At 38.9% G+C, this 20,705-nt stretch overlaps 1 pseudogene; it reads right to left on the bottom strand.

Annotated features, from left to right (window-relative positions):
- The window catches only part of LOC122436400, an 82,609-nt pseudogene extending 62,846 nt beyond the window's left edge, over nucleotides 1–19,763 (bottom strand).
- Nucleotides 19,764–20,705: the final 942 nt, after the last annotated feature.

Below are 20,705 nucleotides of genomic sequence, written 5' to 3'. Positions count from 1 at the left end.
ATTATCCTATAATTAAAACAACTAAATAAATTTCAAGAAAAAAGAATAATCAGACAAAAGATCAATATGAAAAAATATCAACTGCAACTGATTATTATGCATTCTTCTCATGTGTACATGAGGACATGGTCCAGGACAGACCGTATGTTAACATACAAGTCAATTCTTACTAAACTTGAAAAGATTGAAACCATGCCAAACATCTTTCTGGACTCCAAGAGAAAGACACTAGCAATGCATAGCAGAAGGAAAAGTGAAAAAATCCACAAATACGTGGAAATTAAACATCACTCACTCTTAAAAAACAAAATGGGTCGAAAAAGAAATTTTAAAAATCAAGAGGTAAAAATGATAACATGATACATAAAAACTTATGACATGCAGCAAACAGCACTAAGAGTGTATAATTGTATAAACTACAATTTATAGTTGTAAATGTTTTAGAGTAAAAAAAAAATCTCAAATTAGTATCTTAATTTTATACCTCAAGAAAAATAAGATCTAAACCCAATGCTAGCATATGGAAGGAAATGATAATGATCAGAGTAGAAATCAGTGAAATCAAGAGTAAAATAATAACACAGCTGTGTCTCTTTTGCTGTCTTGCATATAGGGTCATCATTATTGTGCTTCTAAATTCCATATATATGTGTTAATGTACTATAGAGGTGTTTCTGTTTCTGACTTACTTCACTGTGTATAAAAGGCTCCAGTTTCATCCACCTCATTAGAACTGATTTTTGGACTATATGGGAGAAGGCAAGGGTGGGATGATTGGAGAGAATAGCTTTGAAACAGGTATACATGACTATATGTAAAATAGATAACCAGTGCAAGTTTGATGCATTTAGCAGTGCAAAGCCGGTGCTCTGGGACAATCCAGAGGGATGAAGTGGGGAGGGAGATGGAAGAGGGGTTCAGGACTGGGAAACATGCACCCATGACTGATTCATGTCGATGTATAGCAAAAACAACCACAATAGTGTAAAGCAATGAGCCTCCAATTAAAATAAATAAATTAATTTAATAAATAAGAATAATACCAAAATGAAATCTATTAAAGTAAGTTCTGGGTTTCTCTTAAGTATCAACAAAACTGACAAATCCTTAGCTAGATTAACCAAGAAAAAAAGATTTCTATTAACTAAAATCAAATGAGAGACAGTGTTATAAAGTTGTCAGAGAAATTTTTTAAAACACTGAAAGAATATATAAAACCTACCCTTTTCTATGAAAAAGGAAAATCTGAACTTACTTATAACCAGCAAAGAGACTGAATCAGATAAAAGAAAATCCATTGATCACCTGGGTACACTAGAAAATTCTATCAAGCAATTTGAAAAGAATTAACACTAATCCTCTTCAAACTCAACAAAATATTGAAGAGAAGGAACAACTTCGAATTTCATTCTGTTAAAGCCACACTGTTTCTTACACAAGTCACATTACAAAAATGAAAATCGCTACTATCCTTAGTAAATATTTATACAAAAATTTTTAACAAAACACCAGGTAACAGATGAGATTTATTCTTGGATGCTAGGATAATGCAACATATAAACGACATATGTAACACATGTTATCAGAATGAAGGAAAAAAAAAAAAACACATAAGCATCTCAACTGATACAGAAAAAGCTCTAACAAAATTCAACACTATTTTATAATAAAAATAATTCAGCAAATGGGAAATGTAAACTACCTGAACAAAATAAATGCCAAAAATGCAAAATCATCAGTTAACATCATAGTCAATGAGGAAGACTCAGAAAGCTTTTCCACAAAAACAAGAAGAGTAAGACAAGGAAGCCCATTTTCTTCACTCTGTCCAACCTAGTAGTGAAAGACAAAGCCAGGCAAATAAGCAAGAGTGAAAAAACAAAAGGATACAACCTGGAAATAAAGAAATATAATTTCTCTGTTCATAGATGATACAATTTACTATACTTCCCAGGAGGCACTAGTGGTAAAGAACCCATGCCCCAGTGCAGAATACATAAGACACGCAGGTTTGAACCTTGGGTCAGGAAGACCCTGTGGAGAGCATGGAAACCCACTCCAGTATTTCTGCCCGGAGAATCCTATAGACAGAGGAGCCTGGTGAAAGATAGCACATGGGGTCACACAGAGTTGGACATGACTGAAGCAACTTAGCATGCACAAACATGCACACAAACTGGGAAATAAGCAAAATTTATCTGTTCATAGATGACATAATCTACTATGTAGAAACCCTAGAGAGTCCACAAAAAAAAAAAAAAAAAAAAAAAAAAAAAAAAAAAAAAAAAAAAAAAGAAAGAAAATCTTAGCAAATGAATATAAAGTCAATACAGAAAAAGCAATTGCATTTCTTTGTATACTAACAGCAAACAACCAGAAAATGCAATTAATAAAACAATTATGTTACAGGACCATTAAAGCAATAAAATCAGTTCATTCAGTTCAGCCGCTCAGTCGTGTCTGATTCTTTGCAACCCCGTGAACCACAGCAGGCCAGGCCTCCCTGTCCATCATCAACTCCCACAGTCCACCCAAACCTATGTCCATTGAGTCGGTGATGCCATCCAACTATCTCAGCCTCTGTCATCCCCTTCTCCGCCTGCCCTCAATCTTTCCCAGCATCAGGGTCTTTTCCAATGAGTCAGCTCTTTCCATCAGGTGGCCAAAGCACTGCAGTCTCAGCTTCAACATCAGTCCTTCCAATGAACACCCAGGACTGATCTCCTTTAGGATGGACTGGTTGGATCTCCTCACAGTCCAAGGGACTCTCAAAAGTATTCTGCAACACCATAAAAAGCATCAATTCTTCGGTGCTCAGCTTTCTTTATACTCCAACTCTCACATCCATACATGACCACTGGAAAAACCATAGCCTTGATTAGACAGACCTTTATTGACAAAGTAATGTCTCTGCTTTTTAATATGCTGTCTAGGTTGGTCACAACTTTCTTTCCAAGGAGTAAGCATCTTTTAATTTCATGGCTGCAATCACCATCTACAGATGGTGGAACCCAGAAAAATAAGGTCAGTCACTGTTTCCACTGTTTCCCCTCTATTTGCCATGAAGTGATGGGACTAGATGCCATGATCTTAGTTTTCTGAATGTTGAGCTTTATGCCAACTTTTTCACTCTCCTCTTTCACTTTCTTCAAGAGGATTTTTAATTCTTCTTCACTTTCTGCCGTAAGGGTGGTGCCATCTGCATATCTGAGATAATAACCTCAGATATTTCTCCCAGCAATCTTGATTCCAGCTTTTGCTTCCTCCAGCCCAACATATCTCATGATGTACTCTGCATATAAGTTAAAGAAGCAGGTGACAATATACAGCCTTAACATGCTCTTTTTCCTATTTGGAACCAGTCTGTTGTTCCATGTCCAGTTCTAACTTTTGCTTCCTGACCTGCATATAGGTTTCTCAAGAGGCAGGTCAGGTGGTCTGTTATTCCCATCTCTTTCAGAATTTTCTACAGCTTATTGCAATCCACACAGTCAAGGGTTTTGGCATAGTCAATTAAGCAGAAGTAGATGTTTTTCTGGAGCTCTCTTGCTTTTGGAAGTGGTCAAACAGGAGAAGACAAGAGTGGACATCGACATTCTAGGGAATCAGAAAACTAAGACGGACTGGAATGGGTGGATTTAACTCAGATGACCAGTATATCTACTACTTTGAGCAGGAATCCCTTAGAAGAAATGGAGTAGCCATCATAGTCAACAAAAGAGTCTGAAATTCAGTACTTGGATGCAATCTCAAAAACAACAGAGTGATCTCTGTTCGTTTCCAAGCCAAACTATTCAATATCATGGTAATCCAAGTCTATGTCATGACCAGTAACACTTAAGAAGCTGAAGTTAAACAGTTCTGTGAAGACCTACATGACCTTCTAAAGCTAACACCCAAAAAAGATGTCTTTTTCATTATAGGGGACTGGAATGCAAAAGTAGGAAGTCAAGAAGCACCTAGTCTAACAGGCAAATTTGTCCTTGGAGTACAGAATAAAGCAGGGCAAACACTAATAGAGTTTTGCCAAGAGAATGCACTGGTCATAGGAAACACCCTCTCCCAACAACACAAGACAGAATTCTACACATCAACATCACCAGATGGTCAACACCAAAATCAGATTGATTATATTCTTTGCAGTCAAAGATGGAGAAGCTTTATACAGTCAGCAAAAACAAGACCGGAAGCTGACTGTGGCTCAGGTCATGAACTCCTTATTGCCAAAGTCAGACTTAAAGAAAGTGGAGAAAACCACTAGGACATTCAGGTATGACCTAAATCAAATCCATTATGACTATACAGTGGAAGTGAGAAACAGATTTAAGAGACTAGATCTGAGATTGTGCCTGATAAAAAAACAATAAAATACTTAGGAACAACCTTAAAGAGGCCAATCATTTGTACAACGGAACTACAAATTATTCATGAAACGAAGTAAATAAGATACAAAATATGGAAAAATATTCTATGTTCATGAATTGGAAGACTTAAGATGTTGATACTTTCCAAAGCAACCCACACACCCAAGCAATCTCTCTAAAGATTCTGACAGCATTTGTGCAAAATATTTTAAAAATCCTAAAATTAAACAGTTTCTCAAAAAACTTCAAAAAGCCAAAAAAAAAAAAAAAAAAGTGAAAAAGAGGAAGTAAGTAGAACTCACACCTTGTGGAATCAAAACATATTTCAATGTTAGGGTAGTCAGATGAGTGTGGCACAAGAACAGAGATATACAGACCAACAGAGTAGATAGATGGCCCAGAAACAAACCTTCGTATTTGTAACGTTCACTGACATTCAACAGCAGTGTTAAAAACACATGAGGAAGCAGATACTCTACTCAGTCAATACATAAAATGAGATAAAATTCAACAAATTAAACAGAGTCAAGAAATAAACCCTCAGATTTGTATGGTCAATCATTTTCAACAGCATCAAAATTACCCTGGGAACAGGACAGTCTCCTCAACAAATGGTGTTGAGAAACTAGACTTCATATGTAAAATATTACAGCTAGACCCTTATACCATTTTCAAAAATGAAAACATCATGTTGCTATATGGTATTAATTCAGTTGCTCAGTCGTGTCCAACTCTTTGCGACCCCATGAATCACAGCACGCCAGGCCTCCCTGTCCATCACCAACTTCCGGAGTTTACTCAAACTCAAGTCCATCGAGTTGGTGATGCCATCCTACCATCTCATCCTCTGTCGTCCCCTTCTCCTGCCCCCAATCCCTCCCAGCATCAGGGTCTTTTCCAATGAGTCAGTTCTTCGCATCATGTGGCCAAAGTATTGGAGTTTCAGCTTCAACATCAGTCTTACCAATGAACACCCAGGACTGATCTCCTTTGGGATAGACTGGTTGGATGTCCTTGCAGTCCAAGGGACTCTCAAGAGTCTTCTCCAACACCACAGTTCAAAAGCATCAGTTTTTCAGTGCTCAAATTTCTTCACAGTCCAACTCTCACATCCATACATGACCACTGGAAAAACCATAGCCTTGACTAGACAGACCTTTGTTGGCAAAATAATGTCTCAGCTTTTTATTATGCTATAATATATATGCATGTATGCATATGATATACGGCATAAACCAACACAACTATAAAACATTTATTCTTCAATAAAAATAAATTTTAAAAAACTGATAAAAAAAAAAGATGAAAAGAATTCTGTAGGTGAATGGTGGTAATGGTTGCACAACATTATGGGTATATTTAATACCATTAAACTGTACATGTAACAATAGAAAAAAAATTAATCAAATGGATTGAACTTCCCTGGTGGCAATAATTCTCCTGTCAATGCAGAAGACCTAGGTTTGATCCCTGATCCAAGAATCCCACATGCCATGGAGCAACTAAGCCCATGCACCACAGCTACTGAGCCTGTGCACTAGAGCCTGTGAGTCACAACTACTGCACACCTTAGAGTCTGTGCTCCACAAAAAAAGAAGCCACTGCAATGAGAAGCCTGCATACCAAAATGAGACAGTAGCCTCTGCTCACTTCAACTAGAGAAAAGCCTGCAGAGCAACAAATACCCAGCATGGCCAAAAATAAATAAATAAATAATTTTAAAAGTAAATGGATTAAAGACTTAAGTGTAAAACCCAAAACCATAAAACTCCTAGAAGAAAGTACAGGAAGGTTTCCTAAGAGTTGACCATAGTTTCCTGGATTTGCAACAAAACAAGTAAATGTAACTAAAAGAAAAAGATCTTTTAGTTGGCATCAAAGGACATAGCCAACACAGTGAAAAGGAAACGAATAAAATGGGGACAAAATATTTTCAGACTGTATATCTGAGAAAGGGTTAATATCCAAAATGTGAAATGAACTACTACAATTTAATAATAAAACAACAAACAGCCCGATTTTAAGATATGGAACAAAACTATTTCTCCAAAGTAATATACAAATGCATCAATACCACAATGAGCTTTCATTCCACATCCATCAGGAGGGCCATTAAACACACACACACACACAGAAAATAATAAATGTTGGTGAGGATGTGTAATAACCGGAAACCCTCATGCACTATTCATTAGAAAGTAAATAAGGCAGCTTCTATGTAAAATATGTGAAAGAACTGGCAACCCACTCCAGTATTCTTGCCTAGAGAATCCCTACGGACAGAGAAGCCTGGCAGGCTATAGTCTTTGGCGTCACAAGAGTCGGACAGTACTTAGTGACTACACCACCACCACCACCATGAAAAATATGCAGGCTCTACAAAATATTAAAAATTAAACTTCTAGATAATCTAACAGTCCTATATCTGAACACATAGCTGAAAAAACAAAAAGAAGATTCTTATAAAGACATGTGCACAACTATTTCCACTAGAGCATTATTCACAATAGCAAAAATGAGGAAACCATCCAGTCCATAGCTGATGAATGGACACTCTGCAAAATGTATTATATACATATATGAACTGTTACACATACACGAAGTATTTTTCAGCCTCAAAAAATAAAAGCCTGTCATGTTACAAAATGTATGAACTTTATGGGTTTTATGCTAAAAAATAATTCAGCCATAAAAGACAAAGTACTACATAATTCCACTTGTATGAGGTGTTTAAAAAGTGTCAAACTCATGGAAATAGAAAACAGAATCAAGGCTGCCTAAAGTTTTAAGGATGGAGAAGTAGGGAGTTGTGCATGAGGGGTACATATTTTCAGTTTTGGAAATTTTTTTAAATTCTGGAATATAGTCATAATAACTACATTTTATCTTAATATAGTTGTGTTTATATTCTGCTATGCAGCATTTTCACAATAAAATCTATTTTACATTTGTAGAAAATATTTCCAATTCAAGTAACTACAAAGGGACTGACATTCAGAATACACAAATGAACTCTTAAAACTCAACAGTAAAGCTATGTGATTTAAAAACAAGCAAAAGTTTAAGCTGTTAACCTAAACACACCATGTTTACAAATATATAAAATAAATGGATGTTTCATTTGAGCCATAAACCAAAAATTATAGTAAATATACAAAAGAAAAGGGCAAAGACATACAGGAGACCAACAGTCACATGAAAAGATGCTCAATACTGCTAATTATTAGGGATATGCAAATCAAAACTATCATCAGGTAAGAGATATGGTCACTTTCTAATGACCATAATTAGAAAGTCTACAAATAATAAATACTGGAGAGGGTGTGGAGAGAAGGGAACCCTCTTACACTACTCATGGGAATGTAAACCAATACAGCCATTTGGAGAACAGTATGGAGAAAGCCTAGGAATAAAAAGCTACCAAACAACCAGCAATACCACTAGGAGGCATATACCCAGAAAAAGCCAGGACTGAAAGAAACATATATACCCCAGTGTTCACTGCAACACTATTTACAATAGTTAAGACATGGAAGCAACCTAGATGTCTAACAAAAGATGAATGGATAAAGAAGCTGTGGTTCACATGTACAATGAAATTTTATTTACTCATTAAAAAGAATGAAATAATGTCATTAGCAGCAACATGGATGGACCTATACAGTTTCATACTGAGTGAAATAAGTCAGAGAGGGAGAAATATCCTATGATATGATACCCAAAATATCCATATCCATTATCTGAAGAATCTAAAAAGAAATGACATATCTTACCTACAAAATGAGAAGAGACTCACAGACTTAGAGAAAGTGGCGAAAAGGACCAAGAGAAGGGAGAGTTATTGAGTTTGGGGTGGACATGTACACATACTATGATGTTCAGACAGTACCAAAATAATGGGGGAAAGTTCACATGGCCACTCAGTATCACACAAATGAAAGTCATTAAATTCTCTACACAAGCCTCAACTTGACTCTTCATAGAATGGGACAGTATCAGAAGGAAAACCATTCAAATATGGACAGTTCTGCACAATTCCAAAGTGCCTCTTATAGAAGGCTGCAAGGTTATCTGTCAGGTGCCAAGACACAGAAATGTCACTAAAGAAAACTGTAGAGAACAGTCTCTACATAGCTTGCCAATAACACCGATGAATAGGTGTTTGCAACTGTAGTTGACTGAGAAATAGAGGACAATGTCAGTAAAAAGATAAGGGGTGGGCTGTCCTGTTCTTTCTGTCTCTCTTCTACTCCTCTTCCCCTAATCTGGTTCAGTTTCCCCTACACTTAGTATATCCCAACTAGTTTCTGATCAAACTCAGGTCTGGAATGCAGAAAAGACCCAACTGCTACTTTAATTTATTCATTTGAAATTGCTAACATGTCCTTTCAAAACAAGGCTGGAAGACCTCCATAGTCATAATACCTAAATGCAAGGTTATAAGATATATTGAAAGGCTGTTAACTCAGTCTTTCCACGTAGGTCAGAGATTTAAAAAAAAAAAAAAAAAAAATCCTGCATTGCAGGGGACCCAGGTCTGATCGTTGGGTTGGGAAGACCACCTGGAGAAGCAAACAGCAACATACCCCAGTATTTCTGCCTGAAGAATTCCATGGGCAGAGAATCCTGGTGGGCTACAATTCATCGGTCACAAAGAGCTAGTCACACCTAAGTGATTAAACAACAAAGATCATGATGAAATCTTCTCAGTGTTAAAGAACTGAGAACTCAGTGTTACAGAACTTGGCAGTCCACAAGAAGTCTTAGATGTACTTTCTTCTATATCCAGTAAACTTTTGGTCCATTTTAAAGCATTCCACCATTTTCTCTTCTGTGATAAACTTTCCTTAAGGTGAAATACTCAGAAGTGAATGCAATGGTCCTAATAAAATTCCAGTTTCCCCTATAAGAATAACACAGATTAGATATGGGGGAGGTGAGACAGCTACTTTCAGATCTCTGACTCTTAAACATGCCTGCTTTGCCACCCTAGTTTTGGCACATAAAATAATAAATTATATACATACAGCAGTAAAACTATTTGCAAGAGATTCCATATCTGCATAAGACTCAAAACAAAGGGAGAAGGTAAGAAATGTGTAGATAATTAGGGAGTAATGATTTGCAACATGCTTGGAACTACTGGATCCTTGTGTGTCCACATAAAAAGTCAAAACATGAAAGAATGTGTAGTATCCTTGCTTTCCCAGGCAGCAAATCTCAGGACCCAACCTCCTCTCCCCATGATATCCCTAATTTCCTAGATTTTTGTGATACTTAGGAAAATACCCACACCCAATGCTGCATACTCCACAACCCAGGGCTGTGTCAAACTGGGTTCATGAAGTACCAGTATAGATACTTCTCAGCATCTGTTGCTTAACAGGATGCCAAGGTTAGAGATGTGAGAAATGGCTCCATGGCACTACAGGTCCGAAAGGGAATCTTTGGCCAGAGTGGTATCAATTTAAATAAAACCAAGGCAGAAGGTGAAGACGGTAGACCTGAACACTGTCCCAAAGCCAAATGGCCTCTGACATCAGTTTTTCTTTTAAACTTTGCATATTTGTCAATTCAAGGGCATCTTCTAGCTTCCTACACCCCTTCTATCACTCCTTGAAGGCCCTTTCAGTCTTGGGAGTGATGATTCGCTGCCTCAGCACCACACATCAGCAATCCCCACTCTGAATCTTATGTGGGTGAGCTTCCTAATTCTATCTCCATCCAGCCTAGCCTAGGATAGTTGCTTCTGGGGAAGAACTCTGCCAGCCAGGACATCTTCAAGCCTTCTTCTGCCCCTATGTACACTTAGCATACTGTGCCCTCTATAGATTTCATACAAGGGAAGGAAGTGGGTGGTGAAACAGGAAGAGGAAGCAGTAGCTTTTTAAAAATTTAAGTCTTCAGATCAAAATTGTTGGTCTCCTTGCCATACTGTGAAGAGAAAACAGAAATTATGTTGGGCAAGAAGACTGTCAGAAATGGTGTAGAAGGAGGTATCCTGGGAAGGGAGGTATCCTTGGAACTCCCATCTGCTCTGCTGTCAGCATCTTCACCTGAATCATCCACTCCTGTCTGTCTGCACCTAGACAATTTTATTATAGCATACAGTGTTTAACTTTACCAGGGCTTTTGCGTGTAAATCAATATGACTTTTCCCCTAATTCCAAGTCTATGTAAATTGATCACCTTCTGCCTCTTGTCTTTTAGTTCACAAACTATATTTTTGTCTTCTTGGAACTTCTTCAAGCCAACTTCCCTGAGTCTGATTGCCAAGTGTGAAATAAAGAGCTGAATGACACTGTAACTTTCAGAAACATAGTTCTCAAAAAATAAAGGAAGAACATCCTGCTTTCCAGAACCCTCAATGAATTCTTACTCAACAAAAAATTAGGTATCTTTTCCAAAGATAAACCTTGGAAAGAACCATCAAGTCACACCTTACTTTAGACAGATCACTTGGGCCACACGGCAAACTGAGAAGTCCATCCATTCCAGCCCCAGCTGCTTCTCATGTCAGTGGCTGCCACCCAGGAGTCAGTATGGCAGTCAGTTGCAAAAGAGACAGAATCACACAGGCCATAAATACTGGCAAAGAAACTAGGGTCACTCACATAAGCATCTGACTCCCTTCCAGACCCTAACAGCATGTGGGAGTGGCTAGGACCCTAAAGCACATGTATTATTGCCAAAAGCACCACTCTCCTTCCCCTTTGAAGGTCTCAGAGCACCACTGTAACCGTGAGGCCTAAAATACAAAGGGCCTCTCAGCTTCTCTCCTGCTTAGGCCAGTGAGAGAAGTGTGAGCCCACTGTCCGCCATGAAGCAATGCTATGGCTGTTGGGCACACACAAGGACCATCATGGCAATGCTGGAGTTGATGAAGCATTGCATCCTACCCATCCCTGCCCCCACCTGATTCCACACAATCCCAGAATCCTCCCAATAAAAAGCTGAATTCTGGGATTGTCTCAGAGGAAAATAGACTTTGGAGGCAAATCAAATCTAAGGTGGAATTTAAGGAAATTTAAAGTAGGTCTGAGCCTCTTAGATCAGGAGGCATCTGATAATCCACCCTTGACCTCCTCCAGTAAAAAAAAAAAAAAACTTAAAGCATATCAAAATGATAAGGCAAATAACTACCATTTATTCCTCCTAGAGACAGCTTTTTTTTCAGTTCCAGTCTCATCCACTAGGCCATAATGCAGCTGAGCAACAGGACAACAGCAATATCTATTCTCCACTACAACATGAAAAGCTATTCCTCTTTTTTCACCACTATTCATCCACTCAAGGTCAATAACTTGAAATCTATTACCAATGTTACATCATATTTAACACATATTCTATTCCCAGCTTGAGAGGGAAAAAAGTTAATTTTAGTAATTGAAGGCTATCCACACTTAGCTAGGTCACTTTGTGGTTAGTTGCCTTCTGGCCAAAGATGCATTACTTCACTGTGAGTCTGTGAATGAATATCTGGGCCCAAGCTTCCCCGCCTCTGTTGCTTTCACTAGGCAAAAAGTTTTTATCAAGCACTGAGGAGTTTCATCATTCAGATTGTTTGTCTAAGCATGAATATTCATGTATGAATGATTTTGTATTTCCAAGAGGCCCTTTTCACATCTTTAAAAAGACTTGTCTCTGGAAACATCTAACAAAAATTCTGTCCAACTTCCAATTCAACAAAATCCTATATTTTCTTTTAAAATATAGCTATATCTTATATTCTCTGTATTTACACACCAATGTTTGTTTCTCAGTTGGCCAGTCACCTCCATTTTTGTACGACATTGAGTCCACTTCTTTGGATTTTTCTCAGAACATGTAAAACAAGAGAATTTCTGAAGACATATATTTCTAACACATACAGCTTCCTAGGTCCTTCTGGCATTTTTGCTCTCCCAACTCTCTAAAACATTAAAAATCCCCACACAGAGCAACATGGGTTTACAACAGAAAGGGGAGAGTGGATTCAGGAATTAGCAACAATTATTTTTAGAGTGTAGAATATGTGATCTGTAACCACGTACTACCATTAAGTTTCAGGAAAAACTAATGTCTTCATCAGTATATTAACTTTTTAAACAAATTCAATATTGGCTCCAAAGCATCCACATATTTATCTCCAATTCCTGTTTAGAGATTGTCTGACTGTAAATTTCTCTCTCTGACCTCTACCTGGTTGAAGGTTTGCGTTTTTATATATACAATTCAGGGTCCCCTCTGCTCTGTCCAAAGGCGACCTGTAGACACTGGTCTGGTATTTTAGGCCTATATCATCCTTCTTCTTCAGTGTTGGTAAGGGACTGTATGCAACCACAGAGTTCTAAGCAAACTTTCCTGTACTTGAACATCAGCATGAATCCTTTCTAGGAGCACTAGGTTAGTCTGCCAAGTTCAGGTCGTTAAAGGAGCATGACTACTGTGTACATTCCCAGTTCATTCACTAAGATTGACCTAGTAGAACTAGACACTATATCCCTTGCTTTTGGTTAAAAAAAGAAAAAAACAAAAAACTCCAGAAGGTCAACAGAAAAGAAAGAAGTAGGCCCAGACAGTCATGTTTTCCCCCATGGAGGATACCCTGCCTCTAGGAATACTCAGTAGGCTTTGTTCCCCCATGCTGTGCATTATATATATATTTCCCAATACCTCTACTATATTGAGAAAGAAGAAACTCTAGAATCCTCTTTCCACTTTGTTCCATGAGACATGAAAGGCTAGGCTGCATAGTCCCTGCTAGTGGGTATTGGCCAAGGCCTCACCATATTCCACCCTTCTTTCAGTTAACAAACTTCCTCTTCTCCTCCTTCTTCAGCAAGAAAGGAGTCTCCATCTCTGTTTGAACTAGTTTTTTAGGAGATATTTACGCCACCAATACCCTTAAGGGCACAGGGCTGTTCACCTCAGATAGAACCCAGTCAGCATGAGGACACCTGAGTCATGGCAGGTGAGTACACATACATGCACTTGCACCCACTAGTGGATAGGTATTCCTTCCCAGGCCAGCCTGACTGCCTGTGCAAACACTGTGACATGTTCTGGTGTACACATACACACAAACATATGTAGTCTATATATAAAGTTTGCCTAATCCATGATTGTAGCCATGGACTTAAAAGACGGTTACCCCTTGGAAGGAAAGTTATGACCAACCTAGACAGCATATTAAAAAGCTGAGACATTACTTTGCCAACAAAGCTCCATCTAGTCAAGGCTATGATTTTTCCAGTGGTCATGTATGGATGTGAGAGTTGGACTATAAAGAAAGCTGAGTGCAGAATTGATACTTTTGAACTGTGGTGTTGGAGAACACTCTTGAGAGTCCCTTGGACTGCAAGGAGATCCAACCAGAACAGCATCTTCCAGGGTTCAGTCCAGGACACACAAACCTGGCATGCCTTCAAAAGAGAGAAAAGCCAATGATCTAACTAATTCATCAGAACAGGTAATAATTAACTCTCAGGTACTCAGGACTTCAAAGGACCATGCTATGCCTCATTTAGTCCCAAACAGGGAATTCCCAAAGCACCAAAAAATTCAGGACCTCTTTTTCAACCCAGGTAATCCAGCTGCAGGATGGCGTACAATTACAGAGACCAGCCTAGCAATAAATGTGTATTATATTAACAATTGCCATCTCCTACACTCCTCTAATCAGTGAAATTATTGTCCAAAGTAAAAAGAGAAGAAATGCAAAAACCCAGAATGCAAAACATATCCAGAGTGGAGTGAGAACAATGCGGAACTGAGGTTCAGTTGAAATAGAAAGTATGTTGAATAGTAGTGGTGAGAGTGGGCACCTTTGTCTTGTTCCTGATTTCTGGGGAAACACTTTCAATTTTTCACCATTTAGGGTAACGATTGCTGTGGGTTTGTCATATATAGCTTTTATTATGTTGAGGTATGTTCCTTCTATTCCTGCTTTCTGGAGAGTTTTAATCATAAATGGATGTTGAATTTTGTCAAAGGCTTTTCTGGATCTATTGAAATAATCATATGGTTTTTATATTTCAATTTGTTAATGTGGTGTATTACTTTGATTGATTTGTTGATATTAAAGAATCCTTGCACTCCTGGGATGCCCACTTGGTCATGGCGTATGATTTTTTTAATATATTGTTGGATTCTGTTTGCTAGAATTTTGTTAAGGATTTTTGCATCTGAGTTCATCAGTGATATTGGCCTGTAGTATCTTTTTTTGTGGCATCTTTGTCTGATTTTGGAATTAGGGTGATGGTGTCCTCATATAATGAGTTTGGAAGTTTACCTTCTTCTGCAATTTTCTGGAAGAGTTTGAGTAAGATAGGTGTTAGCACTTCTCTAAATTTTTGGTAGAATTCAGCTGTGAAGCCATCTGGTCCTGGGCTTTTGTTTGCTGGAAGATTTCTGATTACAGTTTTGATTTCCTTGCTTGTGATAGCTCTGTTAAGATCTTCTATTTATTCCTGGTTCAGTTTTGGAAAGTTATACTTTTCTAAGAATTTGTCCATTTCATCCAAGTTGTCCATTTTATTGGCATAGAGCTGCTGGTAGTAGTCTCTTATGATCCTTTGTATTTCAGTGTTGTCTGTTGTGATCTCTCCATTTTCATTTCTAATTTTGTTAATTTGGTTCTTCTCTCTTTGTTTCTTAATGAGTCTTGCTAATGGTTTGTCAATTTTGTTTATTTTTTCAAAAAACCAGCTTTTAGCTTTGTTGATTTTTGCTATGGTCTCTTTAGTTTCTTTTGCATTTATTTCTGCCCTAATTTTTAAGATTTCTTTCCTTCTGCTAACCCTGGAGTTCTTCATCTCTTCCTTCTCTAGTTGCTTTAGGTGTTGAGTTAGGTTATTTATTTGGCTTTTTTCTTGTTTCTTGATGTAAGCCTGTAATGCTATGAACCTTCCCCTTAGCACTGCTTTTACAGGGTCCCATAGGTTTTGGGTTGCTGTGTTTTCATTTTCATTCATTTCTATACATATTTTGATTTCTTTTTTTGATTTCTTCTATGATTTGTTGGTTATTCAGAAGCGTGTTATTTAGCCTCCATATGTTTGAATTTTTAACAATTTATTTCCTGTAATTGAGATCTAATCTTACTGCACTGTAGTCAGAAAAGATGACTGGGATGATTTCCATTTTTTTGAATTTTCCAAGACCAGATTTATGGCCCAGGATGTGATCTATTCTGGAGAGGGTTCCGTGTGCACTTGAGAAAAAGGTGAACTTGATTGTTTTGGGATGAAATGTCCTATAGATATCAATTAGGTCTAGCTGGTCCATTGTGTCATTTAAAGTTTGTGTTTCCTTGTTAATTTTCTGTTTAGTTGATCCATCTATAGTTGTGAGTGGGATATTAAAGTCTCCCACTATTATTGTGTTACTATTAATTTGCTCTTTCATACTCGTTAGCCACAGCAATCAGAGCAGAAAAAGAAGTAAAAGGAATCCAGAGAGGAAAAGAAGAAGTGAAACTCTCGCTGTTTGCAGATGACATGATCCTCTACATAGAAAACTGTAAAGACTCTACCAGAAAACTACTAGAGCTAATCAATGAATATAGTAAAGTTGCAGGATATAAAATTTAATCACACGATATCCCTTGCATCCTAATATTCACTAAACAATGAAAAAACAGAAAGAGAAATTAAGGAAACAATACCATTCACCATTGCATCAAAAAGAATAAAATACTTAGGAGTATATTTACCTAAAGAAACAAAAGACCTATACATAGAAAACTATAAAACACTGATGAAAGAAATCAAAGAGGACACAAACAGATGGAGAAACATACCGTGTTCATGGATTGGAAGAATCAATGTTGTCAAAATGGCTATTCTACCCAAAGCAATCTATAGATTCAATGCAATCCCTATCAAGCTACCAATGGTATTTTTCACAGAACTAGAAAAAATAATTTCACAATTTGTATGGAAATACAAAAAACCTCGAATAGCCAAAGTAATCTTGAGAAAGAAAAATGGAACTGTATGAATCAACCTGGCTGACTTCAAGATTATATCTACAAAGCCAACAGTATCAAGACATTATTGTACTGGCAACAAAGAACAGAAACATAAGAACAATGAGCAAATAGAAAGCCCAGAGATAAATCCAAAACTATGGACACCTTATCTTCAACAAAGGAGGAAAGATATACAATGGAAAAAGACACCTTCTTGAAGCAATGGTGCTGGGAAAACGGTCAACCACTTGTAAAAGAATGAAAACTAGAAACAACTTCTACACCATAAACAAAAATAAACTCAAGATATGGTTAAGATCTAAATGTAAGAACAAACTATAAAACTACCTAGAGGAGAACATAGGAAAACACTCTCCGACATAAATCACAGCAGGATCCTCTATGAGCCACCTCCCAGAATATTGGAAATAAAAGCAAAAATAAACAAATGGGACCTAATTAAACTTAAAAGCTTTGCACAACAAAGGAAACTATAAGCAAGGTGAAAAGACAGCCCTCAGAATGGGAGAAAATAATAGCAAATGAAGCAATAGACAAAGGATTAATCTCAAAAATATACAAGCAACTCCTGCAGCTCAATTCCAGAAAAATAAATGACCCCATCAAAAAATGGGCCAAAGAACTAAACAGACATTTCTCCAAAGAAGACATACAGATGGCTAACAAACACATGAAAAGATGCTCAACATCACTCATTATCAGAGAAATGCAAATCAAACCCACAATGAGGTACCATTATACACCAGTCAGGATGGCTGCTATCCAAAAGTCTACAAGCAATAAATGCTGGAGAGGGTGTGGAGAAAAGAGAACCCTCTTACACTGTTGGTGGGAATGCAAACTCGTACAGCCACTATGGAGAACAGTGTGGAGATCCCTTAAAAACCTCGAAATAGAACTGCCATATGAGCCAGCAATACTGCTTCTGGGCATACACACTAAGGAAACCAGATCTGAAAGAGACACATGTACCCCAATGTTCATTGCAGCACTGTTTATAATAGCTAGGACATGGGAGCAACCTAGATGCCCATCAGCAGATGAATGGATAAGGAAGCTGTGGTACCCATACACCGTGGAATATTACTCAGCCATTAAAAAGAATTCATTTGAATCAGTTCTAATGAGATGGATCAAACTGGAGCCCATTATACAGAGTGAAGTAAGCCAGAAAGATAAAGAACATTACAGCATACTAACACATATATATGGAATTTAGAAAGATGGTAATGATAACCCTATATGCAAAACAGAAAAAGAGAAACAGATGTACAGTACAGACTTTTGGACTCTGTGGGAGAAGGCGAGGGTGGGATGTTTTGAGAGAACAGCATGTATATTATCTATAGTGAAACAGATCACCAGCCCAGGTTGGATGCATGAGACAAGTGCTCGGGCCTGGTGCACTGGAAGACCTAGAGGAATCAGGTGGAGAGGGTGGTGGGAGGGTGAATCGGGATGGGGAATACATGTAACTCCATGGTGATTCACGTCAGTGTATGACAAAACCCACTGCAATGTTGTGAAGTAATTAGCCTCCAACTAATAAAAATAAATGAAAAAAAAAAAGAAAGAAAGAAATAAAAAGTATGCTTCTGCTGCTGCTGCCCTCCACAACACTGAAATTTTTCACAGTAAAAGTGATTCAACAGCTCCGGTGTCGATTTTCAGAAGTGGAAGAAATGACAGATGACCAGAAATACTCAATTATCTGTGTGGTCATTTTTCATCATTTTTACCCTTATGCCAAGAAGTTTCACCAGGCACCCAATGCTTCTCCTAACCTACCCTCATCCCCCAAAAGGAGCAAAAGCAGGTATAACAGAGTTGTCTCATTTATACTACTGTTTACAAATACCTTCTTGAACCGTGACTTCTCTCCAAGGTTTATTTTAAAAGACACTCCTCATATATAAATATACCACTTTAAATAATTCTCCTCTTGCTTGTCCTTCCCCCTCTCATCCATTTTGAAAGTGCCAGGCTTCAGACACCAGTGAATGCAGATACTACACTAAGCATCCAGAAAGTAACGAACTTTCTGGAATGGTAAATTAAGTCTTGCCAGGCCCAAGTTTGTAAACCAGGGAAGGTGGCTGTCTCCAGAACCCCATAATGCACCTTCTAACAAGAGAAAGGCGGGAAGACAGCCAAAACAATGTTTGCGTCCAGTCATACACTCTACACCCCGAGGGAGACCGACGCAGTGCCTCCCGACCTCGCCCTGCGCACCCAATTGCTCCTCCAGCCCTAGGAACTTATAACAGAAAATTGAAAACAGCGACAGCTGAAGGCTGAGACCATCTCAAAGAAGTATGTATTTATCAGTGCAAACCGACGGTGGATCAAACAAATGGGAACGTCTTACTTTCTTCTGTTTCTTGGCAGTTGGTTTATCTTTATGAAATTATCGTATTGGAGTCAGCTGAGGAAAAGCTGGCTGGGTGAGACTTCAAGCCTAGCTTCTCCAATATTTGGACGCTCACAACACCCTCTTAATCATGCACACATCGTACCACTAACTCTCGCGCTGTACCACTAACTCTAGCGCCATACCACTAACTCTCACGGCGTACGAACTAACTCTCGTGCCATAACTCTAAGGAGCTATCCATCTGCGGAGACGCAGCAAATGGCATATTTCCACAAAACTACCCAAGTGCAAAAAGAATGCGGTAGAAACTGCCACCTTCTCCTCAGTGGTCCCGACCAAGTGCTCCTAAGCATAGCGTCAACGCTTCCAGCTAAGCTGTCTCCTCTTAGACACGCAACAGAGTCCCCAGGAAATATGCGGGCAAAATGGACTATTGCCTCTCCTCCCTCGGTACCTCTGCAGCACTACTTATGTTGGTTACATTATAAATTATTTATAGTTATTAAATAAAAATGAAAGCGAAAAATGTACCGTTTTCCTGAGGACTTTTAATTTTTTGAAGAGCTGACACGTGGTGAAAAGTGGGTAACTGTGTAACAGACCTGAGGTGTGAGTCAGGGAAAGCAGTGTTAGGAAGAGAACAGACTGGGATGAGGAAGTTTCTAAAGTAGCAAACCTTCCCATCTCCGGGTACCCAACGTTGCATTCACCCTTGTTCATTCCATAGAGGACTGGGCTCTTGCCAGACTTGGAGACGGCGGGCTTGGGCCCCGTCTACAATAACGGGGCGGGGCCGCAACAGACTTAACAGCTTTCTCGCAGGCTTCTAACTGGTTCTGCCTCTAGGCAGCTGTCCTAGCCCCAGAGCTTTTTTTCCCGAAGCCGCAAAGCTCCGCTTACATTCAACAAGGAAAGCATCTCTGCATCATCTTTTTGATAATGTACCAAGTTCAGCAGTCGGCAGCTAGTTGCGCACTGCGATCCTAATGCCTCTCTCTTGCCGGTTCACCGCTTTACTTCCATCTGCCCTCTTCGCGAGAGACCCCGGCATGCCACTCGGGCATGTTTTACCTTGGAGATAGAAATGCGGCCCGCTGCCGCCTCCTCCAATTCCAGTTCAAGCTTAGCTCACCTCGGCCTCCTTGGTCTCAGATTTTCTGCACGAGTGATTCTGAACCCAACGTCTGCTTGAGTTTCCCAGAAGTAAACGGACTCCTTTAACTTCTGTGATCACTATCCCTGACCAGTAGGGGGCGTTCCTCTACTTACCTCGGTTCTCCCCTCCCCCACAAAGACGACGTTAACTGTGCGAGCAGGTGGACTGTCCTGAGCAACTGTGACCACCGTTGCCCCTCGGAGCCTAAGCTGTGGGCCTAGAGGGTAACATTCCTAGCTACATTCCAAGACTCCAGTCGCTATTCACAAGACCTGTAAAATAGTATTGGTACCATAGTACCATACTGTTAACTATCGTGCCCAGTACTTCACTCATCCAAATTTCTTAAACAACGACAGAGAAGTCTTTCCTGCTCTGCTCCACCTTTTCCAGAAGTTGAGACTCCTCTGGCACTATCGAGAAGTTGGAGAGTAGTCATCAAGGCCTATCCGCACTTCTTTCTCAGTTTCCTCCCAAGGGAGCCCGTTCATATTTCCCTCTTAAGAATTTCAATGAAACTGCACCTAGAAAATAGTAGACAACTGGGTACTTTGACCACACAATAATTGTTTAAAGTGTTGGGGAGGAGAAGGGTGAACGTCTTGTGGCAGAAGGTGAGCGGATGACAGTGTGATGGAGATTCGCCTCAATTTCTCACTGTTTGCAGGCACCTCCTCGCATAGTTGGTGGATTTCTTCTGGTTTTTATCTCCGGCCTTGGGACCTGCTCTTCAGGGTTTTATTTTTCTTGATGCAGATCAATTTTTGCCTTCTACTGTTCTGTAATACTTTTCATCTCGTGGGTGGTGGAGCTGGTTTCTGTTTGACCTCTGCCTAT

This window comes from Cervus canadensis, chromosome Y, assembly GCF_019320065.1.
Source record: "Cervus canadensis isolate Bull #8, Minnesota chromosome Y, ASM1932006v1, whole genome shotgun sequence".
Lineage (NCBI taxonomy): Eukaryota > Metazoa > Chordata > Mammalia > Artiodactyla > Cervidae > Cervus > Cervus canadensis.
Note: the sequence above shows the minus strand (reverse complement) of the source record. Positions and strands in the feature narration are given on the sequence as shown.